Genomic DNA, 17,441 nt, shown 5'->3' on the forward strand with positions numbered 1-17,441 from the left:
GCTGGCATTAGAGTTGTGATCATTTTACATAATCAGAAAAGATGAGATGCCCTTTGGACTTTTCTTAGGTCTTGCTGAGGATGGGGTAGCATAAATGAGGCAAAGCCTTAGAAAACTGTCTAGATAACATGGAGCTATCATAATTACATACTTTATGCCATCTATAGGGTATTTTGTAATTTAGAAAAGTGTTAATATTATATCTATCTTATTGAAAGATCCAATTGATTCAATTTTTTAAAGTATATGTAACTGATATTTTACTCGGCCTTTGACCTTATTGGGCAATCTTCTCAGGCAAATAAACAACATGAAAAGAGTTTAAAGTGGGTTTGTTGTTTGAGCAGTGGGAGTTTTTTTTGATTTTTCTAAGTAAGTCTAGCTTTGGCAAGTGTTAGTACTAAAACAGTAATGAAATGTAGAGCTTGAGTGTAGCCAGGAGATTGGCTACAAAAGAAAGAAGTGAAGACAAAACTTTAAGAATTGCAGAATGGTGGCCTATTACATAAGGAATTAAATTAGATACTTGAGATAAAGAGATGGAGGAAGGAGATGAGAAAGAGAATTTAAATAGGAGATTAATAAAAAATAGGACAGTAAAATTGAATGCAATTAGCTTCCTAGTGGAAGGATATTTTGGACTTATTAACCAAAGTATCCAGTAATATACTCAAGTGCTCTCACCTGAGCAGTTATTCCAACCCATGTGAACACTGGGTTGGAAAAAACAGAACATTTTGAGTTACCCACCCTCTTGCTTGAGAAAATATTGGCTTTTATTAAAAACCCTACCTACGAGAGAGGCATGTGTTTAGAGGAAGGAGAACATGTGGACTGAAGAACTAGGTCCACTGTTCTTGGGCTCTTGGGAGTTCAAATGTTTTAAGAGAAGATGCAGCTTCTATTCAAATGGCATTTTACCCCTTTACTTCAACCCCAATGAAAAGCAGTCAAAACTGTTCATACTTTGTTTGAAAAAGCATAGACGGATTGAGGAAGGGAGCGAAATGCTGTTTCATGGAAGCTTTATCGGCATATAATGTCAAAGTAGCCCTTCAAAGTTAGTTCATGCCATGGATGCTTTCAAGTTCCACCCTCATCCCTACTAACCCTTGCTCAGTGACATCCTTTATCCTGTGCTTGATTTTTTGAATCAATCTAATGGACAGAGGGTGAGAAGAGATGGGAAGGTTGGAAGGTATGGGATATTTTAGTAAAGAAAGGAATAGCTTTAGAAGGAAGGATGGGGCCAAGGAGAATATTAGAGATGATACAAGGTCACAGAAGTGTTTTCTTCTGTGACTGGAAGCTTTATGACAAACACAACTTCTAAAGGCACCAGTTTTTATTACTTCATATGTAAAAATAGTGGAATATATCAAAGTATGGCAGAAATGATGAAGTTTACATTAAAGAAACAATATGTTTTTAACATGTAGCTCTTACATTTATGTCTCATAGTCCCTTTTGTCTCCCTCTCACCCTTCTCTTTCCTGGTGAGCCTGCCCTGGCCAGGACTTAGCTATCTAGTTGAAGATAACATTGCAGGGTAGTCTAAACATTCTACATTTTTTCATGGTCTGTTTCTCATGCCTGGAAATAGAAATAGAATTTGTACACTCTCCTGATGAAGCCATTACATTAGACATTCTTATTAAGGAGTTAGGGGATTTTCCATATCTGGGTGGGTATAGGCTTCGAAATCACAGCACAGGACACCTCCTGGGACAGATAATCCACCCACGATTAACAAAATTGACTCATCTTGAATTTTAAAACTCTTCCCGTGTCCCAAATATTATTTATCTTTAGTATTATCCAAGTGATATGGTGTTTGTTTTCTAATTTGTTTTAGATTTGAGATTTATTTTCCAATTAGTTTCCCATTTATATTCTAAATTATTCATAATATTCTCTTGTTTTCTTCCCTTTAAATGACCTAGTTTAAATTATTTTCTGTTAAGGTATTCAGAATAATTTCTCCTAGCTTCTTAATTGTAAATATATTATGCTATCTCCTCAGAGGTGGTCTTTTTAAAATTATAATAACTATAAAATTTGGACGTTTAAACCAGACCGACTAGAGCTTTAAATTATTTATTATTTAGCAAGCCTTTGAGAATTAAACTGTGTTTATTACAAAGGAAGAATGGTTTCTATACGTAGCCATGTGCCCTATTAATAATCAGAATTAGAATTTAAACTCATCTTTTTTGTTTCCCATGCTTCAGTCATTGTCACTTTTAAATAGATTTTCTCATTTTTTATGAGAATAAAAATTATTTTTTAATATTTTGTAGAAACTTAGGTAAAATTTTTGAAATTAGTGTTCAAGAATTTTTAACGTACTTTTTAATAGCAGCCCAAGATTTTTACAGTTTCCAAAAGTCTGTTCTGTTGGATTCAAGTTTTGCGCAAACACATTTCTCATATTTTAATTCCATCCTACACTTTAGTCTTTTCCATGAATCCTCTGAAAATGAGTCTTGTGCTACTTAATTTGTCTGCAACATCTTCCTATGACTCATTGGCTTCTCTCTTTAGATTGTCCCATTATTATTTGGCATTATACCCACTCAGCAGTGTGTCTTCTCATGCTGTGAGATTGTATCCAATTTTCTGTGTGATGCTGTCAGAGTCATACTTCTATCTTTAGGGATCTCGGTGATGGATTCGGAAAGTCTTCCAAAATGCTAGAATCAGCACCAGTTTAAGAAAGATTGCCATTTTCTACTCTGGGACGAAAGCATTTATTATGTTCATCAAGTAATAGACCTGTTTGTTCCTGTTACTCTCATCCAGGCATGACTGGCTCTGTATAAAAACATGGGGCAAGAAGGCAGGGACTGGTTGTGATTAGAAAGAAGACTCTTTCTCTGGGGAGGAGCTGGAATGCCAAGGGTAACTGAACCAGCAGATGTTTTAGCCTAGGGAAAAGATTATGTTCTTTGTTGACTGGCTGGAGCAGCATGTGGTCTAGGCACTGAGTAGTGGGTAGAGAATAAAGGGAGGGATGCAAGAGGGGTTAGTGAGTGTCCTGATAGGTGTTGAAGAGTACAGAGACAGAGACTCAGAGGCCCAGGATAATTGGAAGACCAGTTTTCAGTTGTCTGGAACCCCAGTTCTGACATAGGAATCAAGGATAGAACTGGATGGGTACTGAAGATCAAAGAGAGAAATGTGGGGAGAGGAACAAAAGAGAAAGGACGCATGGGAATAAGGTAGAAGTAAAAGAATAGGGCTTGAGGGAGACTTGAGGGTTGGCTTAAAGATCTGATTCAGATGTGGCCTTATTCTGAAACCTGTGTTGTGGCCTTGAGTGCTTGTAGAGATCAAGTCAGTGTGAGAAGGAAGAGGAGGAAGAAGGATAGGAGAATGATAAGTCTTGAAGGTGAGAAACACAAATTTACAATAAAGCAATGCATGTCTTTGCAACTTTTGTATGTGAAAATACCATCAACTTTGGGGGAAAATTTGACCTTCAAAGTCATCTTGACTTTATTAACTTCCCTGCAAATTAGACTGATATTGTTATCAGTTATGCTCTGGTTCATTTTATTGGACAGGTTATTGGGCTGGGAATCAAAAGATGATAATTTTGGTTCTATCTTTGCTACCAACTTGCTATGTAATATTATAAAACTTGTACATCTGTATTTTATTTTATGTCTGTGGGTCACATTTACAATACGAAGAATTTAGTCTAGGGATAGGTAACCATTGTAATAGAGTTGATAGTACATGGTTTTGGGTGGCAGCCAGACCTGGGTTTCATAACTTATTATGTGTATAATTTGAGCAAATTGCTTTAAATTCCTGAGCTCTGGTTTCTTCATCTGAAACATATGAATAATACACTTTAAAAAGGGTTGTTGTAAGAAATAGCAATACTTTATATAACACAGTTGTCGTGGAGAACACCATCTGATGGTGGTTATTATTAATACCATTGTTATTAACTATAGGCTATATCTTTTGGGAAAGACATCTTAAATTGAAACACCTAATAATTCCCTTCCTCCTTCCCTCTCTCCCTCCCTCCCTCTTTCTGTCTTTATTTTCCTTAGAGAAGTTTTTACTTAGGAATTCAATAAAGGACAGTTTTGAACCTAATTTGATTACATTTATGTAAATCATTAAATGTTGACCAAGTATAAATATTAAAAACTACTTTGTCTATTCTCAGTATAGAGCTGAACTTTCAAATTGGAGAATTTCATTAAATTTTTGCTTTTCCTTAGTTTGGGTTTTATAAGATACTATTATTATTTTGTTGGAAATGCCCTGAATTTTTAGAGCATTAGACCCATGTTCAAATAATTACAAAATGTAATCAAGTTCAATATATCAATTAAAAATTATTTATGTTCTTTAATTTGCAAAGATCACATAGATATGTATACGTATTAGTAATCTTTATGCAACCCAGCACATTAAAAATTAAACCACTGATGGCATCTTAGATATTAGATGCTTCATGTATCTAGAGTAAAGCATCTATGTACCTCTGGGAGAGCCTATATGAAAAATTGTGTATTCTCGAAAGGCCAAGAGTAGAGAGAGTTTCAGTACATTTCCTTATAACAAGATTATCAGTCTCCCATATAATGGAAATTTAATAAATGTTCAACTGGACAACTTTCTTACATTCATTTGTGGATCTGAGTTCATGCACTGGAAAGATCTCCAGATATATAATTGTTTACATAAGTCTACATAAGCAGACTATATAAAGCTGCAAGCTCCCATACTTCTCTGCACTACTCAGAAATTTCAGTGGTTACAGCTAAAGGCATATAGATAGACTCTTCTGGATATAAAGGCTTATAAAGGATATGGTCAGTCATGAGATATATGGGTAAGATGAACACATTTTTCTCAAAATACCCTCAATGTCATTCTCAGAGACAAGCCCTGGAATGGTCAGTCTGTTGTTCCAACTTGGATTTGATATTTCCCTATTGTTCTGAGGCTACATACAACAAACCCCTTTAGGCACTCCAGTTTAAGAAAAGCAAAAGGCAACATCATTTTTGTCAGTGTTTACTATATAGACTATATTTACTGATTGCTTTTGTTTACTTTTCTGTCAGATACAATTTGGGTGTAATAGAGGTCTTAGGGATTCTTTTTTTAAAAAAATTCATTTATTCAACATATCTTTACTATGAATACATTATGGCCCAGAAACTGTTAGGCACTAAACATACAACTCTGCAGACACAGAGTTGTTTCTGTCTTCATGGAGTTTACCATCTTTTTATTAAATTTACAATTTTAGATCAGAATACATAGGCCATTTTTAATATTTTGAATTATATAATAAATGCAGTGGGAAATTCATGATTTTTGTTCATTGACTTTTGTGTGGAGAATAGTTGTATGTGATTATTAGATCAGTAAGTTGATTACTGTTGAAATGACAAGTAGTTTGGACTAAGGAGATGCAGGCCAAGAATATGCTGTAGTTAAGTAACTATAACTATAGTTCTGTAGAGGAAGGAAGGAAGGGAAGAAGGGAGGGAGGGATAGAGGGAGGGAGGGAAAGAGGTAGCGAGGGAAGAAAGGAAGGAGAGAGAGAGAATGGATGGAAGGAAGGGAGGAAAGAAAGAAGGAAAAACACTAACAGGGTATTTAATCTCTCTCCTTCCTGAACGTTGAAAGGGAAGAAAGCAATGCTTTTAGAAATGAAGGCAAGTAGTGAGGAAAGCCCTTTATGGGCCAACCTTGGAATAAGCATCTTGGAAGCAGCAACCCACTGATGAAATAAATGTTTGGTATAAACATGTGGAGATTGTCTGCTCCCATAGTTACACTCAACCGGTTCTTTGTCATCAAAGCAAATGAAAGGGAGTGGTGATTTTTTTTTTAAACAATACCAGCAGCTAACTTGATTGAGCTCTTATAACATGTCAGTCACTGTTCCACCTGTTTTACACATAGTAACTTCTTTCACCCTCGTCGCACCATTATGAGGTAGGTAGATATTACTATCCCCATTCATATGCTTAACCACAGCACTATATTGCTTTTAATAAATGAAGATATTTATCTGCAGCTTTGAAATAAATTAGAATTTGTATTTTGTTTCATTTTAGTAATACAAAAGTATTTACTTAAAAATCAAGAAATCCTCTGGATGGTAAGAAAAGCTCTCAAGGGATCAGCCATTCTGACTTAGGTCATTTCAAGGTTCCTTCTCATCTTACCCACATAACTCTCCCACAAGCATAGTCCAATGTTCCACTTTTTCCTGTGGTAAACAGTGCTCATCCCTCCAAGAGTTTTTGCTTCTTGAGTCCATCTTGGGTCATGAAGACTTAGATTCTATGGGGTACTCCAGGCTTCCATAGGATATGCACTGAGACTCTCCTCCTCCCTGTGATTACTGAGAAGACAGCAATAACCCTAAAAGAAGGGAAGTATGGCTTTCTAGTTCCTCTAGTCTCTACTCCAGGGGGACTGCAACAGCCACTCTTTCTGTAGTCAACTAAGATGAAAGTATTCTTCTCCATAGGTAACATTAAATTTTCTCAGAGCCAACACAGTCTGAATAGGAAGATGATCGGATTGAAATTGAAAAATCCCTGTCTAGTTTTGGAAAGAAATAAATCAAAATCTCCCCCTAATCTTCTGGAAAATCATTATTTTGAATTTACAATATGCTGACAAGTAAACTGCACAGTGATCTTATCATTTCTGGTTGTTTCTTCCATTTGGTAATGCAAGATGACTTGCCTCCATTTCTAAAAACACTGCTTTCTTTCCTTTCAAAGTTCAGGAAAAAGAGATTACCAACTTATTGTTCTTCCCTCCCTGTGTCCCTCCCTCCTTTCCTTCCTTTTTCCTTCTTTCCTCTATCTATCTATCTATCTATCTATCTATCTATCTATCTATCTATCTATCTATCTACCTACCCATCTATCATCTATCTATCTCTATCTATCATCTATCATCTATTTATCATCATCATCTATCTGTCTGTCTGTCTATCTATCTATCTATCTATCTATCTATCTATCTATCTATCTATATCTATCTATCATCTATCTATCTATCTAATCTATTTTCAAGAAAGCTTTTTAAATATTTAGTTGAGCTTAGGTGTCATTTTAGGTACAGGTAGATTTTCATGGAGCAGCAGGATGCCCTGAGAAAAAATTCTAGTAAGTGAAAAATCTCAATAATCTTTGCAATTCACTGTCTGCTTTGATACCAGTATTAATTGAACCCTCTCAGTAATCATGGAGATAGGTCAATTGAATCTCAGCTCTTTCTCAATTTGAGTTAACTCAAAACATAGAGGGCAGTTTAGTAAACTAACATTTCTGAGTATATTTAGATTCCAGCATATATTTTTAGTCAATGCATTCATTTTTAATATACATATATGACATTTCTAGCTGATTGTTCTCCCAACATTATAGTGAAGATTCTTTTCCCCTTCCTTTCATATTTTTTTGTTCATTTTAAATTCTCTATCTTTTATTATGATTCACTGAAAAAAGTAATAAAAAACATACATAGTAGATGTTCTTGTTGTTTTTATTAATTCTGTGAACCGTGACACATGTGGGTTCCACAGTGTGCTGGGGCAAAGCACCCAAACAACTGTGTAAAATTCAGTGAAGGGGCTGAATACTTTTTCTACCTCTTTCTTCATATAACAATTACTAAAAGACTTAAAAAGAAACTATTACATTCTCAGTATTGTAGAGATCTGTTGTTGTGTTTTGTAAATAGTAAGAATTCAATAAATGTTTATTCAACTGAGTTGTCCAGAAAAATAGCCACATTTATATGGTTTTTTCCTTTTTGTTAAACATACTGTGTATCTCCTGCACATTGTAACTTTGAGCTTCCAGTTCCTAGGACTTGGGACAGAATTTTTAACCCTTACAATATCATTATTACATGTGCATTTTACTACATTACAAATGCAAAGTATATTTTTAGTAATATTAGCAACTTAATATTTCTGTAGATAGATGAATTAGATCTAGTTTATAACAAGCAAAGTAATCTCCTAAAAATTTGACAAAAATTTTTTTTTCACATATGTATTATTTAAGAGCTAGGATCACACCATTCTTGTCAAAAATTATTTTTAAAGAAAATCTCCATCTCTAGAGATCGTGGTTTTTGTTAACTGAAAAACTGTGTATCAAATTATTGATTGTACTCATTTTGTTTCTGTACCGTGATAAGAACCATCTTGCTTTCCTTTTAATGTCAACGTTTACTTTCTAACTATAAAAGGAGATCACATTTAATTTAATTATAATGTTAAAAATTACAGGATAACAGATGGATTTCTTGATGAACCCAGTATTTCAAGTTTTAAACAAAAGTTGCAGTTGCAGTTTTCTGGCATATGACATATTTTCCTGGTGAATACAGTGTGTTTCCTTTTGTGATAACTGATTTGATAAAATCTTACAAATGACATTTTGTTAACATTTTAGAACTAAAACATATTGCATAGAAAGATAAGTGCATTTGATTTATATTAAATGAATTATTAATTTTGAAAAACAACTTGCGTAGATCTTTTATTTTGCTTTTGTAAATGACATAATTTCCTCAGGTATTTAGATCTCAAAAGAAAGCTAATATACTAAAAGTTAGTTACTTTTTCCTTGAATGTTAAAGTTTTCAATTATTGGGCCATTTATGTGGTAATCCTGATGGCTACTAAGTGACTATTAGGTGGGTAGCATATACAGTGTGGATACACTGGACAAAGGGATGATTCACATCCTGTGCCGAATGAAGCAAGACCTGTGAGATTTTATCACATTATTCAGAATGGCACACAATTTAACTTAAAGATTATTTCTGGGATTTTTCATTTAATATTTTTGGACTGTGGTTGACCGCCTATATCTGAAACCATGGAAAGCAAAACCGTGAATAAGGACCACTGTAACCTTCTTCAAGCCCTCTATCACCTACCTTTCCTCTCTTCACTTTCAGCCTTTAACCCTTACAGCCTTCCCTTTCACTCTCAGAGAAAATAGTACCGTAAATAATATCAGTTGCCATATTTGTTATTTAATACTCTATCTTCCTTCCATACTGCATATGCCCTATGATCCCGGAAGTTCATCCCTAGGCATATAATAAAGAGATATATAATAATTTTTATTGCATCACTGCTTATATAGAATAAAACTAAAAACTACAAAAATGCCTACTAACTTAATATTAGGTAAGTCTGTAATTCACAAACTGAATTACTACACAGAGTCTTTCTTAATATATATTCTTCTGGCAGTTTTATAGTTTCGGGTCTTACATTTAAGTCTTTAATCCCTTTTGAATGGATTTTTATATATGTTATAGTAAAGGTTCAACTTTGTTCTTTTTATGTTAATATACAGTTTTTTCTATACCATTGTTTGAAGATTCTGTACTTTCCTCATTGAGTAGTGTTGGTGTCCTATGGAAGATCATTTGACCATAAATATGAGGGTTTATTCCTGGGCACTCTATTCTCTTTCATAGGTCTATTTGTCTGTCTTTATGCCAGTACCATGCTGTTTTGATTACTGTAGCTCCTTCATAATACGTTTTGAAATCAGGAAGTGTGAGTCCTCCAAATCTGTTCTTTTTCAAAATTGTTTTGCCAATTTGGTGTGACTTGAGATTTCATATGAATTTTATGATGAATTTTTCTATATATTTCTGCAAAAACAGTGACTGGAATTTTGATAGGAGTTATGTTGAATCTGTAGACTGCTTTGGGTAGTATGGACATGTTCACAATATGAAGTCTTGCAATCCATGATTATAGGATGTCTTTTCATATGTTTGTGTCTTTAATTTTTTCAGCAATGCTATTTATAGTTTTCAATATAAAGGTCTTTCACTTCCTTGGTTAGGTTTATTCTTAAGTATTTTATTACTTTTTTACACTATTATAAATGGAATTGTTTTCTTAATTTCTTTTCTGAATTTTTCATTATTGGTATATAGAAACACAATGGATTTTTGTTGTTGTTGTTGGCTTTGTATCCTGCAACTTCACTGAATTTATTAGTTCTAACAATTTTTTAAAAATGTGATGTTTTTAGGGCATTCTACATATAAGATTATATCATCTGCAAGCAATAATTTTTCATATTTCTTTCCAATTTGGATGCCTTTTACTTATTTTTCTTACCTAATTGCTCTGGCTAGAACTTCTGTATGGTGTTGAATAGAAGTGGCAAGGGTGGGCATCTTGCCTTGTTCATGACCTGAGAGGAAAACTTTCAGTCTTTCATTATTGAGTATGAAATTAGATGTGGGCTTTTTATATATGGCTATTATTATGTTGAGGTAACTTTCTTCTATTTCTAGTTTGTTGAGTGTTTTTATCATGAAAGAACGTTGAATCTTGTCAAATGCTTTTTCTACACCATGAGAGGATTACATTGTTTTTGTCTTTCATTCTGTGGTATATTAAATTGATTTAAATATGTCGAGCCATTCTTGCATTCCAAGAATAAATCCACTTGGTGTCATGGTGTATTGTTGATTTCAGTTGGCTATTATTTTATTTAGGATTTTTGTATCAATATTCATCAGAAATATTGATCTATATATATATTTTTTTCTTTGTGTATTTGTCTGGCTTTGGTATCAGGTAATACTAACCTCATAGAATAAACATGGACATTTTCCCCCTTCTTCAATTTATTGGAAGAGTTTTAGGAAAATTGATGTTCTTTTAATGTTTGGGAGATTTTACAATAAAAACATATTGTTTTGGGCTTTTCTTTTTTGAGAGGTATTTGATTACTGATTTAATCTCCTTACTCATTATTAGTCTATTCAAATTGTTTATTTCTTCATGATTCTTGGTAAGTTGTGTATTTGTGAGGATTTATTCATTTGTTTTAGTTTATCTAGTTTATTGGCCTATATTTGTTCATAATCTCTTATAATATTTTTATATCTGTGGCATTGATTGTAATATCCCCTCCATTTATGATTTTATTTATTTGAGTGTTCTCTTTTTTTTCCCTTAGTCTACCTGAAGGTTTTTCAATTTTGTTGATCTTTTCGAAAACCAACTCATTGATTTTTTTGTAATATTCTTTTATTCTCTATTCCATTTATCTCTGCTCTACTCTATTTTTCTTTCCTTCTGCTACTTCTGCTTGAGTTTAGTTCATGTTTTTTTCATTTAGGTATATAGTTCATAGGTATAAAGCTATGTTATTTGTTTGTAGTTTTTTTCCCTTTATATATATATATATATATATATATAATCTATAAAATTCCCTCTTGGCATGGCCTTCACTGCATCCCATATGTTTTGATATGCTGTGTTTTCATTTTCATTTGTTTCGAGGTATTTTATAATTTCCCTATGACTTTTTCTTTAACATGTTGTTTGTTTTAGACAGTGTTGTTTAATATCTACATATTTGTGCATTTTTAAATTTTCCTTTCACTGTTGATTTCCAATGTCATTCCACTTTGATTGGAAAATATACTTTGTATAATTTCAAGCTTCTTAAATTTGTTAAGACTTATTTTGTGGCCTATCCCATGTACCCTTGAGAAGAACATATATTCTGCTGTAGTTGAATAGAGTGTGCTGTATATGTCTGTTAGGTCCAACTAGTCTATGTGTCATTTGAGTCCTCTATTTTCTTGTTGCTATTCTGTCCAGTTCTATTTATTACTGGAAGTGGAGTATTGAAGTTTTCCTACTATTATTGTCTTGCTGTTTTATTATTTTTTATTAACACACTGCTGGATATTTGTTTAATACCATTCCGTTTATATTTTTGTATGAAATTACTAGACCAGTAGAATCGTCAGGTATACTTTTATTATTGTGCAATTCTAAGTATTCTTTCTTTTCTATTATTTTTCTTTTAGTAATGAGTTTTTAAAAATGATTTTAAAATTCCCTTTTGTCATTGATCTCTAACCCAGTATTTTGGCCAACACATGTGATATAATTTAGTAAATATTCCATAACATAGTATGTAGTCAGTTTTAGTAAATGTTCCATAGATGAAAGCAAATTTGAAAAATGTATATACATTAGTGAGATGAAAAAAGATTCCTTGAGTGGTTGGTAGAGTGAGTATTTCAGGTGAAGTCAGGGAGAAATGAAACATCTGTTACGGATTTAGGGAAATGAAACTGTGGCTGTATTGAAAAGTGGTAAAAAAGATGAAAACTAGAGACTTAACAGTGGCTGAATTTTATGAAAGTTATTATGTTCCAATTAATAAGTTTGTAGTTATTGTAGGACCTATATAGAGCCACTGGAAGATGGAACACTTCGTGATCAGAATTTGTGATCAGATCAATTTAGCAATACCAGAGAGGATAAATTAAAGGAGTACTGGCTTGAGACCAGTCAGAAACAAGAAAACTGTAGTAATCCAAACAAAAGTGTAAAAGTATGAAGTAAGACAATCATAGAGGTAATGGAAAGGTAATAAGAGCTATCAATAAATGTTATAGTTAGAAAATACTCAAACTCAACTGCAACATTCAACAAAAAAGCAAACAAACCAAATCAAACAAAAACAAGCCACCCAGTCTCTCAAAAGGCCTTTTATTGTTCACGTACTCTATTTTGGAAAGGATTACTAATCTCTAATAATTCTCTTGAGACATATCTTCAACTGTTTGGGGCTTGTGTTCTATTATTCTTTCTATATGTAACAAAATATCATAGAAGAACACAAGTATGGGAAACTATTTTCAAAATTCTTTTTTGGGGGATAACATTCTGTTTTAATATAATTTCAGTTGTACAGAAAATTTACTAGTGTAATACTAGAAACTCCTGTTTGCCCTTTACCCAGGATGTTTACTTTCAATAGATAGTAACTTTGTTCTAATGTGCTTTATCGTTTTCTCCCCCACCTCTCGCCCTCTCAGCCCCCTCGCATCCTCTTCTTTCACACTCTACTTCTGTTTTTATTTTTGTTTTTTGTTTTTTCTGAACCATCTGTAAGTTGGAGACATTGTTGGAGACATTGTGCCCCCTTTCTTTAAATGCCTGAGCATGTATTTCTTAATAAAAATATTTTCTTACATAATCACAATATGAAGATCAAAATTAGGAAATTTACAAGGATTCAATGATGCTATCTAATCCACACCTCGTATTCAGATTTCAGCAATGGTTCTAATAATGTCCTTTATAGTTATGTTTACCCTGTCGAAATTTTAATCAAGAATCACACATTGAATTTAATTGTCCTGATTTTAGTCTCTTTTAAATTAGAATGCTTCTTTAGCCTGGCTTTATCTTTTCTTGCCTTATATTGTTTTTAATAAACTTTTTATTATAGAATAACTTCAGATTTACATAAAAGTTGCAATGATAGTACAAAGAGTTCCTATATATCCCTCACCCAGTTTCCCCTAATGTTAACATCTTATATTACATGGTACCTTTGTCACAACTAGGAATCCAGCATTGATACATTACAATTAACTTCAGACTTTATTTGAACTTTACTTGTATTTCCATGAATGTCCTTTTTTATTTTACAATTCAATTCAAAATAGCATATTACTTTTAGTTAAACTGTCTCTCAATATCCTGTGTTCTGTGACAATTTCTAGTCTTTCTGTGTTTTGGATGATCTTGACAGTTTTGAAGGGGTACTAGTCAGATAGTTTATAGAATGTCCCTCAATTTGGGATTCTCGGATATTTATCTCATGGTTAGATTGAAATTACGCGGGGGTGGGGATGAAGTGCTTTCCTATCACATTATATTGGGGGTACATGATATCAACATGACTTACCACTAGTGAAATTAACCTTGATCATTGGCTAAGGTGGTGTCTGCCAGGTAAAAATTGCTCAACATGATGGTGCATTTATCATTTTTTAGTATGGTCAATTCTTGCTTTATATATTTTGGAGCTATAATGTTAGATGCATGCAATACTGAGAATGTCTTCCTAATTAATTGATTCTTTTGTCATTAAACAGTAACTATGTCTAGCAATCTTTTTAAATTTAAAATCTATATGTTTGGTATTAATGTTTTTCATTAGCGTTAGTTTTTCTCCCTTTAGTATATCTTTCTATTCTTTTGAACTTTCTAAATCCTTAAATTTTGATGTCTACTGTAAATAGCTAATAGATGAAATTTATTATTTTCTACAGAATGACAAGCTTTGTTTTTAATCTAGAGCATTTAGTTCATTAACATATGTTTTCCATACTATTCCTCTGGATTTATTTCCATTACCTTCTTAGTGCTTCTCATCTGTTCTATCCTTTTTTCTTTAGTTTCCTTTGAATTCATTGTAATTTTAAAACACTTTCCACAATTTTCCTTTTGTAAACTTTAGGTTATAGTCCTTAAAAATTATAGTTTCCTAGATTTTAAACATATTTGCTTAATTTATCAAATTCTATTTACTTTAAAGCATCTTTTACTTTCTTCCAGAACAATAAAAAAATCAGAAAACTTTAACTTAAATCCTCACCCTCCTGATTATTACTATCATTATCCATTTGTATTTCTTATTTTAATTTTAACAGTACTATTATTGATTTATAGTCAATATTTATTAAGATTTATACATATTTACCATTTACTTTATCATTTCTTCTCTTTAGACTTTCCATCTGTGATCATTCTCCTTTAGTTTGAAGTCTGTCCTTTAGAAATTCCTCAAGTATGGGTTTTTGGCTATAAATTTACTCAGTTCTTATTTGTTTGAAAATATATGTAGTTCATCTTGTTCTTAAAAGAGATGTACTCTGTATATAATCCTTGGGTGCCAGTTATTTTCCTTCAAACCACTGAAGATAAATTTTCTATTGTCTTTCAGCTGCCAATGTTTGTTTTGAACAGTCAGCTTTTAGTATAATATTCCTGTATTTGTCGGCCATTTGTCTGTTCTCTCTGGCTTCTTTGAAGAGAAGCCCTTCATCTCTGGTGTTTTGCCTTATTCCTATCATCTGTATAAGTATATGTTTATTTTTATTATGCTGCTTGGGATTTATTAGACTTTTTGAACCTAGAAACTGATTTTTTTTCATCACTTCTAGAAGTTTCCCAGTCATTCTCTTTTTAAATATTGTAGCTCCTCTATTTATTAATTCTTCTCCTTCTGGACCTCTGATTAGATGTATATTAAAACTTTGGTCTTTGTTCTCCATGTCTCTAAATCTCTTTATACTAGTTCCTATTTTTGCATCTCTGTGCTGCATTATGGATAATTTCTTTACATTATCTTTCATTTCACTGATTCTTCTGCTGTGTCTAATATGCAGCTAAATTCATCCACCGAGTTCTTTAATTCCATTATTTCTAGAAATTCTATATTTGTTTTTTTTTCTGCAAATATTCTTGATTACTTTATAGTCTTTTTTTTTTCATTTATTCTCTTTAAATTTAAGGTACATTATACATACTTACATTTTGTATACTATGCATAACATTTCCAATATTCTAAGTCTGTGTTTGATTCTGCAGCCTCTTGTTTCTGAAGACTCTAACACATGGTACATTTTTCTTTCAGTGTTTTGTGAGCTCCTATATATATTTTAACTTTCAATGTGAGAATATTTTGAGATATAGTTTGAAGGCAGTCTCTCAGAGAAGTTTTGCGTTTACCAGGCGCTTATGATCCACTTGCATTAAACTGAATTCTTAGTTTGAAGCTTTTGTAACTACCTAGGTAGTAGAAATTAAGTCAGCAAACCTGGTTAAGGTTTGAATGAGTAGGAGACATTTTTTTCTCTTTTATTCACCACCAAAGTTTAAGGCAAGGGTTTATTTTGTAAGCCACTCCACAGGGAATGTTTATATCTAATTCATGCTACACTCAGGCAATATAGTCATTGTGATTCAAGCTTTATGCTGTGAGTTGGTTGTTTATTCAATTCCCCTTCTTGTGAGTCTCTGCCACTCTTCTTTTTTTTTTTGGTCTCATCTTTATGTCCTCAGCAGCCATGTAAAACAAGTGCAAGATCAAACTCACTAGGGGTCACCTCCGCATGTCCTTTTGGCGTTCTACCTTCAACTTCTGATTGGTTCTTACTTTCTTGCCAGGTTATCAGAGCACTTATAAAGACTTCTTGCAAATTTTATTCATTTTAAGGTATTTTCAGGTAGATATTCAGTTAGGGTGTTTAGTTTGTCATAATGCTGAAAATATAAATCTTGTGATTCACAAATAGAAAGAAGAAAAAAAGGTATAGCTGGATTAGAAAAATTAACTGAAAAATGATACATGTAATATTGTAAGAAAAAACATGCAAGAATAAATTAATTGATCTCTTAGTCAGAAAGACCTGGAGGAAATGGAAGATACTGATATGTACAATTAATCTAACAGAGAGTAAAGAGATAAAGGAAATAAGATTTTGTGATGGGCATTTTCCTGCACAAGCTCTGAGGTGGTATTTTTAGTTTAAGACTGAGTGATGCTCTCTAGAAGAAATTTTAGAATAGGAAGAAGAAAGGATGGAGTAGTTGTAGAGTGAGTATAATTTACATAGATATGTTTACAATTCATAATATTTTAATTTTTCACTTTTTTGCTTTGTTCTCAGTCAAGATACTAAGACCCCAGTCCCTGACACATGGAGAATAAAATAGGTGGTGATGTGTTTGTTGAATACATGCTGGCATAAGCTGTTGGGGGTGAATTATATTCTTGAGGACAGAAACACTCATTGGACTCTAATTCGACAATTTGTAGTTCCCAGGACAAACATAAGAGTTAAACTATGATTTGTGATAGGACAACAAGAAGCATGAAGAATACTTTTAGAGCATTAGAATTACTCTTTGGAGGATTCTTATGGACTGGTCTTTATATTCCCTAATGCACAGCTAGGGAACCAAACATATATCTTGAATTTTCCTAGTGGACTTTTACGCTTTGTGTCGGCTAGAAGCTATGCGAGCATAAATATACCAGAGACTTGTAGAAAGAAAATTGAGTGAGAGTTTCACTTTGCTTAATTTTACTTATGTATTACATATTTTTCTTATATACTGATCATCTGCTATGTACAGATACTTAGCTCTGTTGGTTTACAAGAGGTTTGTGTCATGAATTTTGTTCTTATACACTTCATAATCAACTTGGGAAAAAAAAAGGGTAAATATATGTGATTGTAACAATTTAGGAATAATTAAATGTTAAACCCATAAGTGCAATAAGAGTACAGAGAAGGCTGAACTTCGTGTGAGGTTAGTAGGATAAGTTTCTTGGAACAAAAGTAACTTCACTGGAATAGGAAATGTTTGAGACAAAACAGGGAGAAGTTAACGCACTGTGGTATGTCAGGGCATGGGAACTGGCACAAAGAAATAAGTGTAAATAAGTAACCAAGTTGACGAAAGGAGAAAGAAATATTGAAAGCCAAGATTAGGAATAGGTTTTAATCACATAATAGAAATCTTAGAAACCATGGGAGAAAGTTTTATCATATTATGAATA

At 32.8% G+C, this 17,441-nt stretch overlaps 1 protein-coding gene across 1 annotated transcript in view; it reads left to right on the top strand.

Annotated features, from left to right (window-relative positions):
• Window positions 1–17,441, top strand: part of CPNE8 (copine 8) — a 170,492-nt gene that overhangs the window by 64,042 nt on the left and 89,009 nt on the right. The gene's annotated exons all lie outside the window — the stretch shown is intronic.

Source organism: Pteropus medius, unplaced genomic scaffold (assembly GCF_902729225.1).
Source record: "Pteropus medius unplaced genomic scaffold, Ma_sr-lr_union100, whole genome shotgun sequence".
Classification (NCBI taxonomy): Eukaryota; Metazoa; Chordata; class Mammalia; order Chiroptera; family Pteropodidae; genus Pteropus; species Pteropus medius.